General features: G+C 32.3%; 1 pseudogene; it reads right to left on the bottom strand.

Moving 5' to 3' along the window:
• Positions 1-4,116: 4,116 nt before the first annotated feature.
• The window catches only part of LOC129228645 (coronin-1C-A-like), a 19,544-nt pseudogene continuing 882 nt past the window's right edge, over positions 4,117-22,778 (bottom strand).

Raw genomic sequence — 22,778 nt, 5'->3', positions numbered from 1 at the left:
TAATGTTAATTTTAATATTTTTCCTCATTTAAAAAATTGTGATTGTTGTAATTATGTTACTTACATTTTTATACAGAATATGAGGCCCCTAGTTTCAAAACCGGATACTTGTAAAAAACCAAATTTTACAGGAGACGTAAAAGTCCAGTTTTGAAACTGAGGCAGACCTTCCCGCCCCATTTCAAGGGGGAAAGAAGCGGTTTTTGAACCTAATATTGAGCAGGCAAATAGGCCTTATGATTCTCTACAAGATTAACAAAAAAAAAAAAAAAAGAAAATTGAATTTTTTGCAAGTATCCGGTTTTGAAACTAGGGGCCTCATATTATAGTACATATGCTGAGTGCAGTTATATAAATGGCAACATTTAGAGGAGAAAAACCTGAAGTAAACGAGCGATGACGATATCTGCTTCACAACCAAAAGAAATTGCTTAGCAGAATATCATAACTAGACTGCATTTTGAATACTAGTGGTTCCGCAGGGCTTTGCCCGTAATAGAAAATAAAAGGTCATTTGGTTCGCTTGTATATTTAAACAATGGATAATGAACTTCTCGCCAATTTGCTATGTTCATTTGCTCGCCCATGTTGCGGTTACATGTTATGATAATTTGGTAATTTATTCGTCCACGTTATAATTTCCTCGGTGAAATGTTCTTAAAATTGGATATAAAAAAAATCAAATTCTCGAAAAATCACTTTGAGGTGATCACCCCTATGCTATAAACTGATTCTCTGCCAAATTTCATGAAAATCGGTCTAGGCGCTAGGCGCATAACAGACATCCAGACTTTCAGCTATATTATTAGTAAAATGCTTTAGTTAACATTTCATTGTAAAGTTGCAGTTTTTCATTCACTGTTTAAGGTGTGTTTTTCTGACACTATAAAAACATATCATGCACACAGCAAAAAATCATGTGGCAAATCAAAAATATATATTGAAACTTTTCTTTGTGTTTCCAAGATTGACACGTGCATGTGTGATAAAAGTGATTTTCCTAGTTTCCAACATCATTGCACATCTGAGGAAACCGGAAGGGGGGTGCAGTTTTTTGCAGCTAAAATACAGTTTATATTTTTACGGCTATTCATATCTTATCCAGGGATGCCCACCTGGGGGGAGGGATCATGGTAAGACTGTGGCATTGAAATTTGGGGGGTGGGATGTTTTAAAGGGAGTTTTTACTTTCTTTGGGGGGGGGGGGCTTCGGGATATTTAAGGAGGGGGTGCGCCCTTGCTCATAGGGGGGCGCCTCTGTCTCATCCCTTTCTACAGGCAATTTAAAGTCACCTTGATTGTGACACTCTTTACCAATCAAAGAAAGAACTTAGCAGTAGAAAATTATACTGGAAGTAGGAGTTTCAGCTGGACTTTCAGACAATGTGCATGGTCAGCTGAAGATTAATATGCAAATAAGTATTTGGAACAATTGTATGCTTGACAAAAAAAAAAAAAAAAAACATTTTTCCCCCCCATTCTTTAAAAGGAAATAAGAAGAGCAATAGATAATAATGAGCACAGAGAGATTATTAAGTGAAAAAGAAAGACCAAACATTGTTTTTAATGTACAGTAGCCCCTCATTATAGTGTGCTTGTCAGGAGATCATAAAAAAGCAGAATATATCTGAAAACTCGATATAATTGAGGTCATTAAAATTTAGCGGTTGAAAGCAACTGATATGAGCATTCACTATAAATATAGTTTATTCGTGTATTAGAAAGAATTCTTGAAGAAAACAATCACAAAAAAAAAAAAAAAAAAACCATACCTTTTAATAAAAAAAATAGTATAAGAAAAAATTTTAAATATAGCAACGGTTTTTCGGTGAAATAAAAATTTAAACCATTATAACTAAAGATGATTGAATTCAGAAGAATGAAATACATCCCTGTTTTATTTATGAAACTCAAAGGAAAGAAAAAGGAAACTTTCCTGAGAAATACAATGCTCAGAAGAATGAAATACAGAATGAAATACAATGAGAAATACAATGTATTTCAGAAGAATGAAATACATCCCTGTTTCATTTATGAGACTCAAAGGAAAGAAAAAGGAAACTATCCTGAGAAATACAATGCTCAGAAGAATGAAATACAATGAGAAATACAATGTATTTCAGAAGAATGAAATACATCCCTGTTTTATTTATGAGACTCAAAGGAAATAAAAAGGAAACTATCCTGAGAAATACAATGGCTTTGCTACTTAAATGATCTCAAATTTAGAACAAAGTTTTATTGCTTTTAAGTTTTCAGGGGACAGAGGAAAAGCGAGATACATCCGAAGGAGCGATATAATAACAAGGGGTTACTGTATTTTGGTGGGGTTTCAAATTTTATTTAAGCGTTAGTGCTTAAGTGGAGCTGAATGTTAAAATGAAGTGCAGCACAAACACACTATAACTATAAATGCAGCAGGTCTTAATTAAACTGATTATTATTATTTATGACAAATTGTCAAATACCTCTTGTAGTTGCTTCAAATTCAAAAAAGTTTGTACTTTATAATGCTTATGTAACTTTAAAAATAAAAATTTCATAAAATATTTATTTTCCAACAAAAATGGCTGTTTAACATGCATAAGAAAAACGCCATTATAAATCACAGTGTTCAACAAAAACAATATAAATTATGCTTTCAAGCTAATAAAAAATGACAGGTAAATATTACAAATTTTTGAATTTTAAAAACTTATCTACAAAAATATCACTGAAAAATTTTCCCTCCGACAATGTTGGGAATCATGTACGTACTTCACAAGCAAAAAAGTGAATACCATTGATGTTGGAGAATATCTGCAGCATTGGCACTTTATATTATTGCAATGTTATCAATATATATATTGCATTTCTAAACAATAAATACCACAGACACACGCATACACACTATACCTCATAAACACTTTTAGCCTAAAGATTTTTTTTTTCTCATCAGACATCTAAAAGTATATTTACAACTACATAAAAATGATTCAAATCAAAATAAATATTTACAAATAACTCGCATTTTGAAACAAACTCATAAACATCAACTTCATTCTCTTAAAAGTTGATACTAGCTTGACATACAAAAATACTAATAACATTTGAGCACTTATGAGTAGCATTTCACAAACCATAGCTCTAACCAAACAACACAGGAAAAAAAATATTTACCAGTGTTTTAGCAGTCTTTTCTGTATCACACAGCTTCTTTTGAGACAACTAGAGAAACTCCCCAAAATAGCAATTGATCTTAAAAGACATGCCGCAACCTACTCACTGGATGCAATGTGGTTCAGTCCGAATCATGAAAAGATGGAAAAAATTAAAACCTGACTTAAAAACCATTTATTTTTTACAGTATGGGACCCTAATTTCGGAATCTAAAATCCTAAAGACCTGAAACCTGAAACTTTCTTCCAGGTTCTTTTTTTAATTTTTTTCCCCTTCAAATTTTGAATGTTTAAAATTGCTAATAGCAGACTATTACCTGTTGGAAATATATTAGTTACTGCTTTATTTATGTTTCATCAATGCCATGCATCATATTAGAGTGCATAATATTAGCGTTTTACTTGAATTGGGCAGCACCGTCTTTGCCTTACGATATTTCTTTTTATTCTCTCATTAACATACGATGCAAAGCATATTGTGTAAAAACACAAAGTTGTTTTAAGTTTAAGTGGGATTTATTTCTTATATTTATCGACATTTCATAAAAAGCAATAAATTCCATGGATAACACCGATGCAAATTATCTCCGATTAAATCAGAATATGTTTTCGCTGATCTTGATAGAGAAAAAAAAATTTCTTGAACATAAACAAGACTCAGGAAAAATGTGCCTAACATTGCATGATACGATATTTTTAGCTATTTTTAGAATCAGGATCAAAAATCCAGAAAGGTTGTGGTCCTGAGCATCCCGGATCCCATACTGTACATTGAAAATAAACTTGTTTACAATATGTAATAAAATATTACAGCTATTGCATAATTTTTAAGGAAATATGAATTTAAAATTTTCCCAAAAAAATTGGCTTCATTTAGAAAACTATCTTTGAAATTATGTCTTTCTCTGCCTTGACTATTAGGCATATTTCAGAGTATAAAGGGAAAAAAATAACTGCATCAACCTCTGCTATTTTGAAGACTAAACTTCGTCTACTAGGATGCTGACAGGTTCATGGTTATTGTTGACTTGATTCTGTTTGGAATTTTCCTCCGGTTGTGGTTCCGGGACAGGTTTCAGTTGCTCATCAGCTTTTTTTTCTAAATCTCGGATACGCACTTCCTGTTTCAGCACAATGCTTTTTAGCATACGAATTTCATCCATTATTTCATCCAGTTTTTCCTTCTGTAAAGAGATAACTTTAGTCAAAACCAAAATGTTACAAGTATTTAGTAGTCCAGAAAAGCCGTCTTACTTTCATTTCAATTATGACTTACTGACTTACCAAAATACATTATTCATTATAATTAATTTTCTCAATCCTACTTCCATTTCTCTTACATCATCAGTTAAACTTGATTTAACTCATATATTCTATTGATTTTGTTACAATTTTAAGCAAATATAAAAAATGATGTATTTAATTCATGAAGAAAAAAACATGGGGTGGACACAATATTATTTCCTAGAATCGTAGCAAATTGACAATGCCTTTGCGGCAGTTCGAAAGAAGAGATGCGTGTACTCATATACAGCACTCAAAGTAATGCTTTTTAAAATCATATTTTTTTATAATGATAAAAATACATTAAGTATAGAATTTGACCCTTTCAAATTTAAAGAACTTCGGTTTTTTTGAGTCTGAAGAAAAACACTGCACTGTTTTGTAAGAAATTATGTTTGGTACAATTACAAATAAATAAATAAATGCTACAGATACAACACTGCATTAGTAGAATTTTCCAATTAAAAAAAAAGATTTCATTTTTCAAATGAAGTTGAAAAAAATTGAATTGAGAAAATATTGAAAGATAAAAGTATTTTAATAATTTTTTCAGCAAAAAAGTATGATTAATAGGACGTTTTATCAAAGAAGGTTGCAATCCAAAAAACCCATCCCTTGAATACGGTCCTGCTTAGTACATGCATTAAAAAGAAAACATAAACAACATATTTTTATACTTACTGGAACAGTTTCACTTTTATCTCTTGATTTTGAAGGCATTCTATCTAAAATGTTTGATTTGCTTTTAGAGAGTTTGAACTCTTGAGCTTTAGGTTTGTAACCATCTTTTAGGCTCATCTGTAAAGAATGATAAACTATGAAACGAACGATTGAATAATATCGTGAAAGTCATTTTTCAAGTTATCATAAATTTTTTGTGTAGTTTACTACAAACAGGAGGGCGTAGAAGAATTTCAAGGGACAACTGTAAATGCATCGAAAATAAAATAGAAACGAATTTAACTAAAATTTGTACCATTTTGTGGTCACATGTAAATATTTTTAACATTACAACTTATTTATTAAAAAAAAAAAAGATTTTTAGTGCAGTTTTCATACACATCTCTATGAATCTGGATTGTTCAGCAACATGATCATTGAAAGTAACCTGAATTTTGCTTTATAAGGGTTACAATCTAATATTTAGAAACGTATCAAGGATTAACACTGGCAGCCATCCCATGCTGTGAAAGTGACTGGTATCATACGCAAACCTCATCAGAATTGTAGATTACCTCAAATTAATTTGCATTTAGTTCTTTGATTCTTTGACTTGAAGTGTTCTAAAAATAAATGTGTTCAAAATAAAGTTGTGTGTAGCAAGTTTGAATTTTGTGTATAAACTTATCTTATTTTCCTTTAATTACCACAGTCAGCAATCCTAACCAGATTCAGTTTCAAATTCCGATTTTCCGACTGCACTACTATTAATAATTAACCTGTGCTGTAAACAAACTCAGCTACTGGGGAAGAAATAGAGAAAATAATGAGTACCAGAATAGGTTCGGCATCTTTACCACCAGCCCATTCTTCAGCTGATAAGGCAGGAGTGTCTGACAGGGTATCTGGATAGAGATCATCTTGAAATAGTTCTGACTGAAATGGGAAGGAAAAATTATAGTGCAAATGCTGACAAGTTGAAATCCTAAGCTAAAAAAAAAACCACATAAGAAAGGTCAGAACCTTTTTCAACTTACTAAAAAATGTAACAAAAACACACAAAAAAATGCTTCTTGAATAAATTACTGTTACATAATTCATTATGCAATGTGATTTAGTAACTGACACTACTCAGTCCAAAGTTGCATCTCGATTAACAAGGAAGACACCCAACTTGATAAGAGATTACTAATCATGAGTTCATGACTGATCTGATTTTTTACATTAACATTTTTAATTTGCAATGGATAACAAGACTTTTTTTTCTTTTTGTGAAAAATTTTAACATTAAAGAATAACAGTTCATACATTTTATTACATCATTTAAAATTATTTTGCCTACATTGAAACAGGAAAATAGCATCCTTCTTATGATGCTATGATATATTGTTTCAGTACAGAAAAGTCATAAAATTATTACAGTAATGCAGTAGACCCTCGTATATCCGGCTTTGGTTGATCCAGATTCTTCGGATCATTTTTTTTAAAAATTCTATGTTTACATAAATAATAATTAAAAATTATGTTTACAAGAAGGTAATTTCAAACACATTGGGCATTTGTTTCTTGTTTTGGTTTATTAATGACAAAGGGTTTGTGTGACTATGCTTCATTCTAATGTCACTCATATTTGGAGTTGACAGTAGAGGAATTATTTGTTAAGAAATGATGTGAAAATTTTCACATTTTTCAGTGTCTCTTAAACTTTTTTTTTTATCATAATAAACAATAAGTCTACTTATTTAATGATTTTTTTTCTTTTTTTTACTTACGCTATCTATACTACCCGGATTATTCAGATTTTTGAATAACCAGATCACCTTTGGTCCCATTTATTCCATACAAACAAGGTTGCATTGTACTAGATTAAATGCCAGGCAATGGAGAAAATTTTCTTAGAACAGTGTTGATTGTTTTGCAATGATTAATTATACAGTTCACAATAATGATAATAATTAAAATAAATATGCATATTACCTTTCTAGGAACAGTAAATGTAATAACTTCACAGAATCCTTTAGAATGCAGTTTAAAAAACCTAAAAGGCATTTGAGATTATTTTTCTAGCAATATTACAAAAATAATTCAAAAGCAAACTTTTTATGTTGAAAATTATTCAAACTCCTGCACCTTTGCTTAAAATATTTAATAAAAATATAATGTAACATGAAAAAAATTACAATTTTAATCTTGCAACAAAACTCGTGAAAGATTTCATTTTCAGTAATTGGTGATTTGCAGTTAACCCTCGTTTATCGAGGTTAATTTGTTCCAGACTTCACCGCGATAACTGAATTTCCGCGAAGTAGGATTCTGTATTCAGAAACCGAATATTTTCCTAATTAGAGGGCATACGACTTACTGACGACAATTTAAATAGGTTTTTAACATGTTTAGAGCCCCCTAGACACGAAACAGCACCCTTATCCAGCACTACATTTGTATTACTTAATATATTGCACAAAATATGAGAAAACGAGATATATTAGACGGAATCGATATCACATTAGTTACATTGGGAAATAAAGCACACACACATGCAGTTCTTACACACTACTACTAACCTATGAAAATAGCTCAACTTCAATTTGTTTATTGATAAATTAATTTCCAGTTAGTGACCGTATGTGCCCCTTTCCTTCCTCTACATTTATCCTCATCAAAGGTATAACGCATTCAGCTTAAAAAGTTAGTAGTACGTTGTTGAACACCATTAGAGATGTATTTATCCCCTGCTAATAATACAGTGATTTATACTTTGCAGTTAGCGTTTAAGGTTAAATTGAGATAAATTTTCTTCAGCGATTTTAAACCTCCACTCTGTCAACTAGTACAACTACAGTCCCTAAGAAGAGCTTACCTTACTTAAAAGACATAATTTGTAATTCTCTCGTAAGAAAAAGATTACACGAGAACATAAATAAGGCTCATTGCTATAATTGAAAAAAAAAAAAAAAACGCGATGTAGTGAAACCGCGAAAGTCGAAGCGTGAAGTAGTGAGGGATGACTGTACTACACAGAAAAAAATCTGTTCAAAAATCATTTTAGATAAATGTGTGACTTTTAAATAAATGTGTTAGAAATGAGTTTTAAAAAACATATTAAACTATTTTTTTAAAAGTGCACTAAACTAGAAAAGTTTTTCAAAATTTTTTAGAATATTCATTCAAAAGTTAAAACTGGATGAAAATTCTGCTAATTACTAGAAATCATTTGAGTAGATGCAATATTTTTGACCTGATCAATTAATTACCTTGCTATTTCACACTGGTGAATATCACAGCCCCTTTTTGGCATGTATCCAACACCTCTTTGAGGCTCTGTAGATTGATAAGTGTTGATGTAGTGCACAAAAGGTGCTTCATCTGTTATTTCAAAGTAGCGTATGTTACTATCTCCCTAAAAAGTATTAAATAGTTTAGAAGATTTTATCAATAAAGAAACTTTTCTGTCGAAAAAAAAGCAATAAGCAAACACAGTGAAATACACAACATTTAATATGAAAATCGGTTATCACAAAATGTTATAGTAGCTCTCACAGTATACTCTGCAATTTAAAGCAAATATTTAGCACAAAATAGTTTTAACTCAAACAAATAATTCAGTCTTGTCAGTTTCATGTTAAATGTTTTTCACTGTATATACATAACAATTTCATACTAAATTACAGATACAGTAAAATCTCACTACAGTGACTACCAATACAACAAAATAAATGTTCAGTTCCATTGTAATGGCCAAGGATAATTTAGAAAAATCTGATTTTAACACAAGTTTCTCGAATATCTGCAACAGCTAAAGAATTTGACACAGCAGAAGCTCTTAGTTGCACTATTTTTGGAACTCAATGAAAGAAAAAACTTCTAAGCCTCATAGGGTTAATGTTAAAAGAGTTTTTAACTGCAGTTGACAATGTTTTAACATGCTATGCATGAATGGAAAAGAATATTGTGCAGTCTATTGCTGATAGCTCTAATTTGGAAAACAATGTTAAATTGTTTGTTCAGCCTAAGAGGAAGAAAATGAGGTTACTGAAGAATATCCCATAGTCGCATCTAATGAAGCCCTAACGAGTTTAAAAAGAATGCACAATTTTATTTCTTCTCAAAGTAATGTACCAGATAATATTTTTCCGACTATAGTGAACTTACGACCTCAAACTTTGTTTGTTGTAACGAGAATTTAGTCATAATGTGATTCATGGAAAGTAATATCAATTGAAGCAGGACTGAGCATTTGTTTTGTTGAAACTGATATTTCTTTGCATTAGTATTCATTGTAACTAGATTTCACTGTATCAGACTTGCCAACCTTATGAAAAGAAAAAACAGGAGATCCAGTCAAAGCTTTAAAGGAGAAAAAGGGAGATTTTAAACGATGCTATAATAAGTAAAAAACAGTTATAACAAGTATTTATTTGATTTTTTCATTAAAGAAAATTCACTCGTATAATCGCTCTTATAAGTTTGTAGATATTTCTTTTTTTCAGACATAGTTAAAGATGAATGTTAAACTACAACGCACGCTGTAGATCAAGGAGCAAGATGAAAACACGTGGCGCAGTTAGCATGCGCCTGAAAACTGAACGATACCGCAAAAACGGCAACAGCGCATGCGTGAGATTGAAGTGGAAGTGCAAACGTAGAGTTAAACCACAACACCATCTCCGGAAGCATTTCGGTCGACACTCCGAACGCACCCATTGGATGTTTGCCGCTCACTGAGCAGTGCGGGTTTGCTCTGCTAGCCACGCCATCTATTAGGGCTGTGAGTAACTTTAAGGAAGAAAATAAGTGTAATTTAAAAAAAAGAAAAAATCCGAAAAGAATAAAAAACGGGAGAAATGGATACTCAAACGTACGACCGGGAGAACGGAGTAAAAAACGGGAGTCTCTCGTGAAAAACGGGAGAGTTGGCAGGTGTGCTGTATTAATCAGTTATACAACTTAGTGCCTGCAGCTTCAAAAGCTCACTTACAGACACCAAAAAAAAAATGCAAATATACAAAGCACTACAATTTCTTAATGTATGATTTTCAAATCATTGCAATGGGGGTAGATCAATTTTTTAGTTCTATAAAAAGCTAGAAATTTTTAGTTCCAAAAATTAGTAATGTGAAGTGTAATTACTTCACATTACTAATTTTAAGCAAGTATACTAATTTTTAGAACTATTTTAAACATTTACTTATATTTTTAGGATCCCAACAACTGAAACACATTTTCAATCATATTTAATTAATTTCTAATTTTCTGTAGATTTTTTATTTTTATTTTTTTTTTTTTTTTGGCAACAAACAAAATGTGCGAATCCTTGAAGTTTGTTGCCACAGGATTTTACTGTATTGAGAAAAGAAGTAATATGAAATTGCCTCAATATATATCAATCATAATTGAATAATTTTTTTTGACAGAATTAAAATCAAAATTAAATGTAAATGAAAACTTACCTTTGCACAAAGATACAATAAATTAACATCTGGATCATACATAGGGGATAACACACCATTGCTAGTGTCAAGCTCTTCTAAAACTATAGGCTCAGAAATAGCTACCTGTAAAAGTAAGATAATATGTTGCTCACATTGATAATATTTTCATTTAAAGAAAAAAAAACATGTATTCATAAAAAATGCGAAACTTTAATTTGTCTTATGTATATAATGAAAATGGACCCCCAAGTAAAATTAATATGGGGTAATATGATTTAGAGTATTATTCTTACTGAACCGGCAGCAGGTCAGTCAGTTCATATTCCTCAAATTCCCATAGTCCTTGCACATTTCCATTTCCAAAATAAGTAATTGCAATTTCCAATGAAAATTTCTTATTGCATCACCATCATCAAAACTGAAGGTTAAACATACAATTATGCGCAGTGCTATGTTACATTTAGGAAGATTATATTGTTCACGAAGAAGTAAAGGTTGGTCTCTCTTAATTAGGAGATGAAGTGATTCAATTTCTTTCAAAACCTCATAAAAACGGCACAAAACATGTTGTATACCATGATATTTTAAAACAAAAAAAATCTGCATAATATTTATTTAAGACAGATAATTTTCATGGAGCTAGATAACTTTTCAACGCCAACAAGTTCGGGACGGGCCCCTAGAGAAGATATAATTTTATTTTGCAGGAATTCACTTTATGCAGTTTGGTCTGGAACTGATTAACAGCGAGAAATGAATCACTTGTACTTTTAATCTGTTTATTTAAAATATTCCTCCCTCCCTCTTGTCATAATTCACAAAGCCCTACAACTCAAATTATAACATTTATGGATGCTCTTATGCCACTAGTAGAAAAGCTTGATTAAAAATTTGATTAAAGAATGCGAGAGTGTGAGTAATAATGAACGGTAGGGTCATTATGATGTATTGATTCCAAATGAATATATCTTACTTCACTCCGCAAAGCATATTGTCTTTCACTCATCCTTGAGAATCCTGTAGTGAACAGCAGCCCATTTCTTAAAAATACTGCTTTTTGAGGCTTAGCACCCTCATGACCCAGAGCTTCCTAAAGTGAGAAGAAAAAAAATCTGTTTATAAAACTTGAATGCAATTCATGATAAAATAAAATAGGACAGCTAGCAAAACTACTTAGAATCTTTTTAAATCATTGTCAGAAGACAGAAGAACAAATATATTGTTCATGGTTATTGTTCTATCTATAATCTTGCCGAAGTTCAATATTGAGCATATGCATTGAAACATTTGTTTTTCTGATCTGTGCAACAGGAAATGTGCAAGAGAAAAATTAAATTTGAGAGTGGAACAACAAATTGGATTCAACAAACCTCAGTATAGAAGCAGAAAAAGCATGAATTAATAAATATATTAATAAGGACATTTCAAAATCACTTTTTTAAGGTGTCTTAACCAGGGTTGCAGAGTTGGAGGGATAAAATTATTGGAACCATGACATTTTGCATAGTCAGCGTAGCATGCATTTTGCATAGTCAGCATAGCATCCCAAACTTCAGTCAACAAAGTTCCCCATATCTTTTTAACTTACATTCACAGAGATAATTAAGATTAAAATGAACTCAAGAATGCTTATAATGTAGCATTAATGCAGTGGTGTGCACAGATATTTCTAAAGGGGGTGGGGGGAGTCCAAGATTTAAGGTTCAGCATTCTTATATTGTACTCCAACACGCATCCAAACATATTCTTTTGATTTTATCGATTGTTGGGAACAAAAAACAATTTTTTTTAAAATATTGAATTATTACTGAGCATTAGTTAAATAAAATAAATTTATAATTAACAAATACTCAATTAAAATACCATCAGGAATCACAAGAATGAATTTACTTTTCTCATAGTTAAAAATTAAAATAGAGACGCAAAATGACCATTCTATAACCGCACCAAGTGTAAAGTGAGACAGTTCAGGTAAATAATACACTTGAAGGACATTCTCACATGCAGTTTGATTTTGTTGGGGAAGAAAGAAAAAATAAATTATAGTTTTTTCATTTATTAAATTTGAAATTTTTGCTACCTTTGCTTTACGTACTACATACATAGGATTATAGTCAATTGAAAAACCTCAAGGGCCATGGGAGGAGTCTAGACACCCTGGAACCTTCTCTTTTGTATGTCACTGCATTAACCCATATTTATATTTCTGGGGATGCACTGTCCCCAGTGTTTTTTTTCACTACACCAAGAAGTGATAAACAATGGAGCCAGTGAATCCCCAGAAATATAAATACTAGTTACATTAATGCTACTTTATAAGCATTCTTAAGTTCATTTTAATCATTATTATATCTAGGAATGTAAGCTGACTAATACGGGACGGTTTTCTACTGTGATGCGACTGACTATGCAACATGTGATGCTTCCAATATACATATGTTTTTTAATATGGAAATTTTTTCGGACATGGGATTCATAAGAGCAAGGCCAGATTTAAACTTAAGGGGGATCTAAGCTACTTCAGGTATCGGGCACCTTTTGAGAAAATAGTAGAATTTAATAAGCAAATTCGTGGGAAGCAGCAAACACATATTCTGGGATTTGTGAAAAACCCTTTTTTCAAAGTAAAAGTCAGCGAATAGATCCAAAGACATTCGTCAGAAGCAACAAGACAAAACAAACAGTTTAAAAAGTTGAAAAAGCAGATGATCCAAACAACCAATGAGAGAACTATAAGACTTTACAGAACCAATAAGAATGCAAACAGAGTTCAAAAGCTTTCTCACAGATACATACATACATGGGGGAAAAACCTAGATTGACAGACAGAAAAAGATAAGGTAATGCAGACATAAAAAGAATGAACTTATTTTTGTTTTACCTGCTCCATTTCTCCATTTCTAGGATCATAAATTCTGATTTTCTTGTCTTTACAAGTTGTGACTATTCGGCTGCCTTCCCAATTCCAGCAGACAGAATAAATAAGATCAGGGTGATTGATTGTGAACAGAATTTCAGCTGTTCCTACGTTCCAGATTATAATCTTGAGATCAGCACCTGTGTGGAAAATACAACAAGCAAACAAATGCAATAAATATTGATAACATGTTGGAACAATTTGTATCACAATTCCTGTTGAGTCATATATTTGAGCTGTTATAGAGTTAAGGGCCATTTCACAGTAATTGCGGGCTCTACAATTTTATCCAAATGTAGAGTCTGCAACATGACACTTTTATTGCCATAACTATTTAATTTGCTGTTTGATCAGCACAAAATTTTATTCTGAGTTAATCCTACCAACATATCAACTCAAAATAACACAATTTGTTAATCAAACAGTAAATTAAATAGTTACGGCAAAAAAAAAAAAAAGTCATGTTGTGGATTTCACCATTTGGACAAAATACTGTGAAATGTCCTTAAAATATGCATGCTGGTTATAAAACTGTAGTTACGTTTCTAACACCACGTCAGTTTTTTTTCCTCTTTGGGTTAGTTAGCAAATGTGACCACTTTCTAACAGTTCCCCTAATGGTTGGCATAAACCTCTTTTAATTAAAATAGTGTTTATTTTTCAAAGAATTATTTGTGAAATTTTAATTCATTTTATTGTCAGGGAAAAAAATTAAGTGCCCAAAAGGGAATGGATAATAAGTCTGTAGTTAATAGCAGTAACACGAAAAGGAAAATTTTTGTATTCTGTACGTAACGTAATTGTTGTTTGCTTAAATAATATTTTTTTATATCCTACATTAAAAAAAAGTCCTGTATTTTGTATATCAATTGCTTTAACCTTATGAAATTGATGTAAAAGACCAAAAGTGAGATCATTTTTGAACTCAGAAGTCACAAGAGAGTCAAAAACAACTCACAGATCTAAGATAACCAAATCACTGTTCCCCAGGGTAATTCCTTAATTCTTAGTGTCATCAGGGTAAGGGCAGAATGCAGCAAAATGAATTTAACTTCATTTTTAACTTTTCAGATCCTCCCTCCCCCCCCATTTTAATTTTCTGAAATTAAATTAATTGTATTAAAATGACATTATTATATAATAAAATCCACAAACAAGTTAATATTCAAAAAAGTAACATTCTACACAAACGTTACTACTAACCTTCATTAAATTAAATAATAAATATATTTAGAATTTCAACATAAGAAACTTCCACAATAGGGTTGCCATGTTGGAAACAAGCGCAGTATTAATTCTGTAACAAGAAATTTGTCACTGCGTCAAGATTACCCCACACACACTAACGTTTGAAAAACTAAAAAATTGCACATGAGTGCCAAAACAGACATATAGCTAACAGCGAGAAAATCTGCAGTGGTGCCCCCCTTCCAATAGCAAAGGTACACCCCTTCTCAATATCCCAATACAAGAGTCCTCCCCCCTCCATAAAAAAAGAGAAAAATATGCCTCCTAACAACAACCCTCCTAAAAATTTCAATGGCGCAGTCAGTGCCATGTGCGCACCCCCCCCCCCAGGTGGGCATCCTTGATATCTGTACCATTTTCTTTTCCCAACTTAGCCACTGCCCAGGGACCTTAATAGGAAATGTTCACCTTCAACCTTAGTGTAAATAATGTAATTGCAAGTATGTTTGTGTTTATTATTTAAATAACATTAAAATATTGCACACAATCCTAATACATTTACAGAGCAAAGGTTCAAAAACTGTCAAACCATTTAGGTTTTAGGCTCCAAACCTGAATTTTGAGTAATAAATTAAATAAGTTTACTCTAAGCAGAAATAAAACACCTATCTGCTAAAAAGTTGCAACTACACCTAACATTTTATTTACATTTTCCAACATTTACACTGAAAGTTTGCCAATCTGTAATATCTTAAATATATAAAAATCTTCTGTGCATACGTTTGTCACCATAAGGCTTTTAAACGGCTGGACCGATTTTGATCAAACTTTTTGTGTGTAATTAAGCTGTGGCAAGCATGGTTTTGAAGCTAGATGGATCAAATCGGAAAAGTTTTTGATAATTAATTAATTTAAGCATTGGATGGTTATCTCTCCCAAATGATTAATATTTATTTAAACCTATTGTTGAGCGAGAAGTGAAATCTATATTTAAACCATTGTCAAAGGATACTAAGAAAACCAGCTCTGCTTTTTGTAATGAAATTTCCTACTGTGATATATCAATTGCAAATAAATAAAACGTAGAGAGAGAGAGTGAAGCTTTCTTTTGTTTTTGAAAGCAACGATATTAGGTCCGGAGATATATTTTAAAGTAAAGTACTGGAAGGTTCACGCAAAACGTGTGTTCTGTCGTCGTAGTTGAACCATGTGACCGGATCGGTGCTTTAGGTTTTCCTAATTAAATAATCAGAAAGTACCGAACCTAGCAACATTTGTTTCTCGGCTCAAATCCATCTGAGTTTTGGCACCAATGTCAAAAATACTTTAAGGATTATCTAATTAATCAGTACATTATTAAAGGAAAAGATGATGGAATTTAAAGAGGAAACAAATTTTATTTTCGTCCAGATGAATTACAATAGGATAGTTCTGTACACAAAAGATCAGTGCAATGGAAGATCTTTATCTTTGGTGGAAAGAACAAATTAGTCAATATATGAAGTTTTAAAAGTTTTCGTTCAAAAGATCGAACCGCTAATCGGTCGGAGTTGGCTTTGCTCATTGATCGGCTGGATTACAGTAATGTGATGGATTGGCAAATTTGGCTATAAACAATAGAGTTGTGTGATCATTTGTTTACATTTTAAAGTTACTGTTAATGTAATTTATTGTATTTTATATTTATCTGGTGAAATATTTCAAATTGCAAAGAATTCTTCTTCGTTTTTAAAGAGTTTTTAGTCATTTTAGTTGAAGAATGTTTATTTTACATCGAGGGGGGCGGGGAGTGATTTTCGCTTATTAACCTTTAGCCAACGGCGGTACATATGCTGTACCGACAAAAAGTGCTCTCTTCCTACGGCTGTGGTACAACGTCTGTACCAGTCCTTCCCTTCCCCCTCCAGTTACTTCCCGCAGTTGATAATCCTTTCACACACGCCTACGCAGGGAGAAAATGAATGAAACGCACTACACCCCTTTTGGGGGTCTGTCAATCAGAGGCGTTTGGCATAGTTTTGTTCCCAGTGAAGGAATGTGTGGCGAAGTTTCGAAAAAGAGGGGAGAAATTTAAGCAGAAGTAAAATACTTGAAGGAAAGAAAAATTTTTGATAGCCTTTTTCTGTTTAATAACCCAATAGTAAGGCTTCCTATAATTAATAACAGCATATTTTACTGAGTACAAAACACCTATTTAGTTTAAGCAGTGTAGATATTTAGGGAGCAGAGCGCAAGAAACATCATTCTCCAAAATATTTCTTTTGTTATGGTTTTATAAAAATAATTAAACACTTGAAAAGCATATCTTATTTTGCTAACTTTTCGAAAATGAATATCATGCTGAATAAGAAACAACTTATCAATTTGCGATTTGCCACGTTTCATTTATTTCTTTATTTACATTTTAACTGAAAATTATTTGTAATACCGTTTCAACAAAACATGGAAAACATTCTAAAATCAATAAATTTGAAAGAGAGGTTCGATTAAGAATCTGTGTCGTGAAACTTTTGGTTTGAAAATTGAAAGTTAGACTAAATGCTCATTTTTTTTTTTTTTAATAAAAAGAGTCACTAGCACAGCCAGAATTATCTTCTGGAGGGGGTTTTCTGTTCAAAACGAGCCTTTTCATATGTAAAAGTTATTGCACTAGGGATGGCAAGAATGTTAAAATCAAGGGCTCTGAGGGGTGTTTTTACCCCCCCCCCCTTCGCTACGCCTCAAAATCTATCTAATTGATCACTTATTGAGTGAAAAGCATAAAAACTTAATTTTGATATTTTAGAAAATATAAATGTATTTCCTTGATATTTTGTCTATAGCGAATATTATTTCAGTAGAAAGTCAAAAGGACTAAGGATATGCTGAATGAAACAAAATAAGTATGGTACACCGGGGCACGTTTACGAGGATTTTTTTTTTTTTTTTTTGCTGAATTTTTTAATTTTATGGTTCAACTTAGGAATTCTTAAATGTTATGGCCTTATAAAGCAGTTAATAAAGTATAAATTTGTGCATTCAGTTTTCCCCCTGTTTGTATTTAAGGGGCTTAAAATGTTAATTTTTAAGTCAAAGTCGGTTGCTCCTCTTTCTTCCTTGCGCAAAAAAAAAGAGGTTAAATGAAAAGATTTATAAGAGCACCTGATATATCTTACTCAGTTTTCAATGAGAGTCTAATGTCTGTTTATTTTTTTTTTCTGTTAATTAATTCTTACATTTGGAACTGTTTATGCCAGTAAAAAATGGAAGAAAGAGGTTGGTTTTCTGTTTACTCATGCGTATTTTTTTTTTTTACTTATCTTCTCTTACTCACAAATAACAACGTACTGGGTAGTGAAAATGTATTATAAAGATAGTACATAAATAGGAAATGTTGAAAAGAGGAAAGACTTGGAATCTAAAACAAATTTTCCCAGATATTTTTTTTGTGCATTGTGAAGGGAGCGGAACTTAATCCTTCAACAATTACTAGAGGTATTTCAACCACAATTAGAAGAAAGAGTGAATGGGGATATCAGGGGATTTGAAGGCTGTCTCTCCATATTATCTCACTCGACAGTGATTGACTTTGAAACGCCAGCTTCATATACAAAAAAGGGTGCCTTGCATGCTCTAAAAGATAGATAAGCGCTAACGTTCTTTATGTAAATGAATACGGTGTTCAAGCATATTCCGCTTGCACCTGCTCAGAAAAGCAAAGGAAGGAATTGTTCGCTATTATTGTGGATTCTTTCTTGGACACACGTATTAGTGTCATCATTTTTCTGAATAGCCAAGCTGAAAAGCAAAGTTGCCTCCCTTGAATCTAAGGTATTCTACATTGTATTTACAGTGGCTTTGGTCTCAGTTGAACGCTATTTACCTCCGCATTTTAGCGCATAGATAAGGACATCTGGCATTTATTGAATCCAGTGGTCTACCACACAAATAGAGTTTGATATTTATTATTTGGTTGTCGTTAGCCTTAGGTTAGATGAGAAGCGTTATTTCAGTGATTTCAATTTTAAAACTGAACCAAATATACTTACAGAAAATCTAAACCTAAAGAACCCCATAAGGAACAAGGAGGGAAAAAAATTATTTTCAAACCATTGAATAAGTGATGACTAGCCAAGTATAGTGTCCTACTATAGTAACCCTGTATTGCGGAGAGCTCAGCGGTGGAAGTGGACATCGCCCCCTTTATGCTGTCCTATTCGGGGGGGGGGGGGAAGGAACTAAGAAAGCTTTGAGCCGTAGGGAGAGGGAAAAGATAATTGTATAGTTGCCGTAGCCTAAAGGTTAAGAGAACTGTTTTTGCCTTTATCATTTTTTTAAACGATATCCTTTCGATTGTTTTATTCTTTTTCATATGGGAGATGTTGCAGTGGAATTTCTCGTTTGTTCTAGATGGGTAGTTAGTTTTTTACACTTAATATCTGAGGATGCTTTTTATCCTTTGAGTATGGCTGAAGGAACAAACCATCAAGTATGGGAGAAAAAATAGTTATTAAAACAACTGCTCAGTGGGTATTAGATAAATCAAGCTGTAATAAATATACGCATTTGGATATCAAGCAGCTTAAAACATTTTCTTTTTATTTTTTTCAACAAAACGGTTTAAACACTTGATAGTTTATTGAAATTTTTTAACTTTTCAATTTATAAAGTTTTTAACAGAACAACGTCTGTCGGGTCCTCTCGTGTTTTATATATATTTATTGCCATATTTATTTTGCTTCAAAAATTTCGGATACTTTAATAAAAGCATTGGTCAACAATGGCTGTGATCAACAATGAACGTTCAATTGGCAACTCACCCACATTTTAGAATGAAATTAGTCAAAAGCAATTATAATTCACCTTCTAATTACCTTTGAACATTGGAACAAATTTTGTCTGATGCAGAAAATCAGGGACTCCTCACAGATATTTAATCAATAAAAAGAAGAAAAATCATACTTACTGGCACTAAGCAGTACATTGTTGGCAACAGGATGCCAGAGAATGAGTCCCACTCTACGCTGGTGACCGATAAGTTCGACGATAGGATCAGTCAGAGGTCGTACCAGGCCTCCATCTGGAATCTGCCAAACTCTCACTATTCCATCCTCTGAACCACTCCCAATCACATTATCATTGAAAGGACACCAAGCAATATCAAGCACAGGGCCTCGGTGACCAGAAACTAGGGGGTAGTTGGGTTCTATTCTTCCACACTAAAAAACAGGATGGTAACTGATAGTACAGTGAAACCTGTGTATAAAAATACTGTCTATAACAATCAACTTGTCTATAACAATATTTTTCTTAGTCCCAGCAAAATGTCTGCATAAATAATCCAACTGTCTATAACTATAACCTGTTTAAAACAATATTTTTTTAGGTCCCAACAGTATTGTTGTAGACAGGTTCCACTGTGTGTTAATGCTATTCAAATCACTTCTTTCAAAAGAAAAAATAAAAGTAGTCTGAATGGAAGCACATGTGCAATAGAATGGATTTTAACTATCAGGGAGCTTACAATTTCTAAGTTGATGAAATTTTTCAATTGAAAACCTCAATACTTGCAGCCATCTTTGGTTTAAGTACCATAGAAACAACACACATTACATTATTTTCCAGTTACTTTTAAATAAAACAAGACATTGAAAAAGATTAACATTACATCAAAGTAAAAAAATCTGCTAAATAAATATAACAAGTCATTAAAAAAGTACTAAAGTTTCACGAAAATAAAAAATTAATTCAGTAGGATTGATGAGCAAATATAGCAGCGGCATAGCCAACATTATTGTTTTCATCAACATAGAAAGAAAGCCAAGTGCCAATGTACTCCTATTTTAAACTCGCACTAGAAATTCAAGCAGTTCTCAGGATGTTAAGGACAGGGGTCGGAGTGGTGGTTTTAAAAATTTTAAGACACAATTTTGATGAAATTTTAAGGACATTTTTAGCAAATATCAAGTTTTTAAAACTTAAATACAATTTATAAGCTTGATTTTCGTAGGATATGATAAAACGTTTCAAATTCAATCTTGAAAATTACAATGGAAAACATTCATTCGTTTATTCTTTAACACAGTGACCAGTATGAATTAAAAATATATACTATATACCAGTAGGATAAATGTATGTCCAATTGCTTCTTTACTTGCCTTGTTGTTGTTAAAAAATATCATTAATAAGAAAAGATCAAAAGTAGGGTGCAAGTTCAAAATTTATTAAGTACTTAACTTTTATCAGATAATTTGATGGTTTTTGATATCTCAGAATCATTGAAAATATTCCTATAAATTACAGATGAATCATTTAAAGATGCAAAGGAATAATTGTTTTTTACTGACTCTTTGTACTGGAAGAACAAACTAATGCTCAGACTATAACACAAAATAAGCACTGTAAAAATAAATATTTCTCAACATCTGGGGACAATCCATTTAAATTTTGTTCTAAATATATTTTTTGAACCAAGTGTTCATTAATTAAATAATCAGTTATCCAACGTTTTGAAGCACAAAAATTGCAGATTACATTACAAGTGTTCATATTTGAATTTTTGTGTTTTATTTTATATATTTTTTTTCAGAAGAGACTACAAGAGTTACAAAGAAAAAATAAAACAAACAGCTTTATATTGAGCATCTGTTTTGGTTAACTGCATCCCCCCCCCCCTCTAAAAAAAAAGCAGCAGCAGCATAGATTTTTCTCTCTTTCTTCTTACTTCCTTTTACAAAAAAAGTAAGTATTGTATTGGCGAAAAAATTTTCACTCAAAAATCGACCTTAATTTCCATTTTTCTCACCCAGAATGAATGTTGAGTTTTTTTTACACCCGAAATATCCATTTTGACGACCCCCGAGTTAATTACCATGAATTTTCTCTTGACGTCCATATGTACATACAGATGTGCGTATGTATCTCGCATAACTGAAAAACGATATGTCCTAGAAAGTTGAAATTTGGTATGTAGGCTCCTAGTGGGGTCCAGTTGTGCACCTCCCTTTTTGGTTGCATTTAAATGCTCCAAAGGGGGTCTTTTGCCCCTTTTTGGGGGGAAATCATTGTTTGATGTAAACTCAAGTGGTGTTGTAATTTGGTGAACACTTGGCGATATATCGCCAGTTTTTGGTCGCCAACTTGGCGAAAAAATTGGCGATTTTTTTTTTTTATTTGGTTTCAATTTGGCCATTGTTGGTGATATTTAGAAAGTAAACAATTGAATCACATTAAAACTGACATTAATGGGGAAATGACATTAAATTGGAGTAAAAGGAAGTCATGTGATGCACACATCAGCTCGTTTAGAAAAAAATTCTTAGGGTCTATGAAGTTTATTTTGTTTTAAAACACAGGCATATGGTTATGAAAAGTTTCATTCTTTGGGTGAATTTCCTTTTTCTGCGCAAATGAAAATTTTAGGAATTTTAGGACAACTCCTACCCCCGTAAGGAGTAAACTGGAACAGCTTATCCTTCAGATTCCGTTATACAAATACAAAAGTGACGACCAGCAACAGTCTCTGGGTCCAACTAGACTGGTTTCTAGTCAATTTACAATCCCCAGTGAAGATCAATGGCACTCTTAAAACTATCTACTCCCTTGCTCATTACCACCGCTTCCGGTAAACTGTTCCAAGGTTCCACTACCCTGCTAAAATAATAATTTTTCCTAACATCCATGTTAGCCTGAGATTTAAATAGTTAAAACAATGACCCCTTGTCCTGTTTTCAGTGCTAAACTTTAGCCCCGTAACATCTTTCGTTTTAATAAATTTAAACAGCTGAATCATGTCCCCTCGGTCTCTTCTTTGCTCAAGACTGTACATTTTTAGCCTTCTAAGCCTGGAATCATAGTCTAAGTGAGAAAGTCCATTTATTAGCCTTGTAGCCCACCTTTGAACCCTTTCCAATACATTAATGTCTTTCTTAAGATAAGGAGACCAAAACTGAACAGCATACTCCAAATGAGGTCTTACCAAACTTCTATATAAGGGCAGAAGAACTTCTTTAGATTTGTTTGAAATAGATCTATTGATAAATTCAAGCATGTTATTGGCCTTGTTACTAGCAATGCTGCACTGTTGGCTAAACTTTAAATCCTGACTTATTAAGACCACCAGATCAGTAACTTTGTCTGCCTGACTAATGACTGCACCTT

The sequence above is a fragment of the Uloborus diversus genome, chromosome 8, assembly GCF_026930045.1.
Source record: "Uloborus diversus isolate 005 chromosome 8, Udiv.v.3.1, whole genome shotgun sequence".
In the NCBI taxonomy this organism is placed as follows: Eukaryota; Metazoa; Arthropoda; class Arachnida; order Araneae; family Uloboridae; genus Uloborus; species Uloborus diversus.
The sequence above is the reverse complement of the archived record's forward strand: the minus strand, read 5'-3'. Positions and strand labels throughout refer to the sequence as shown.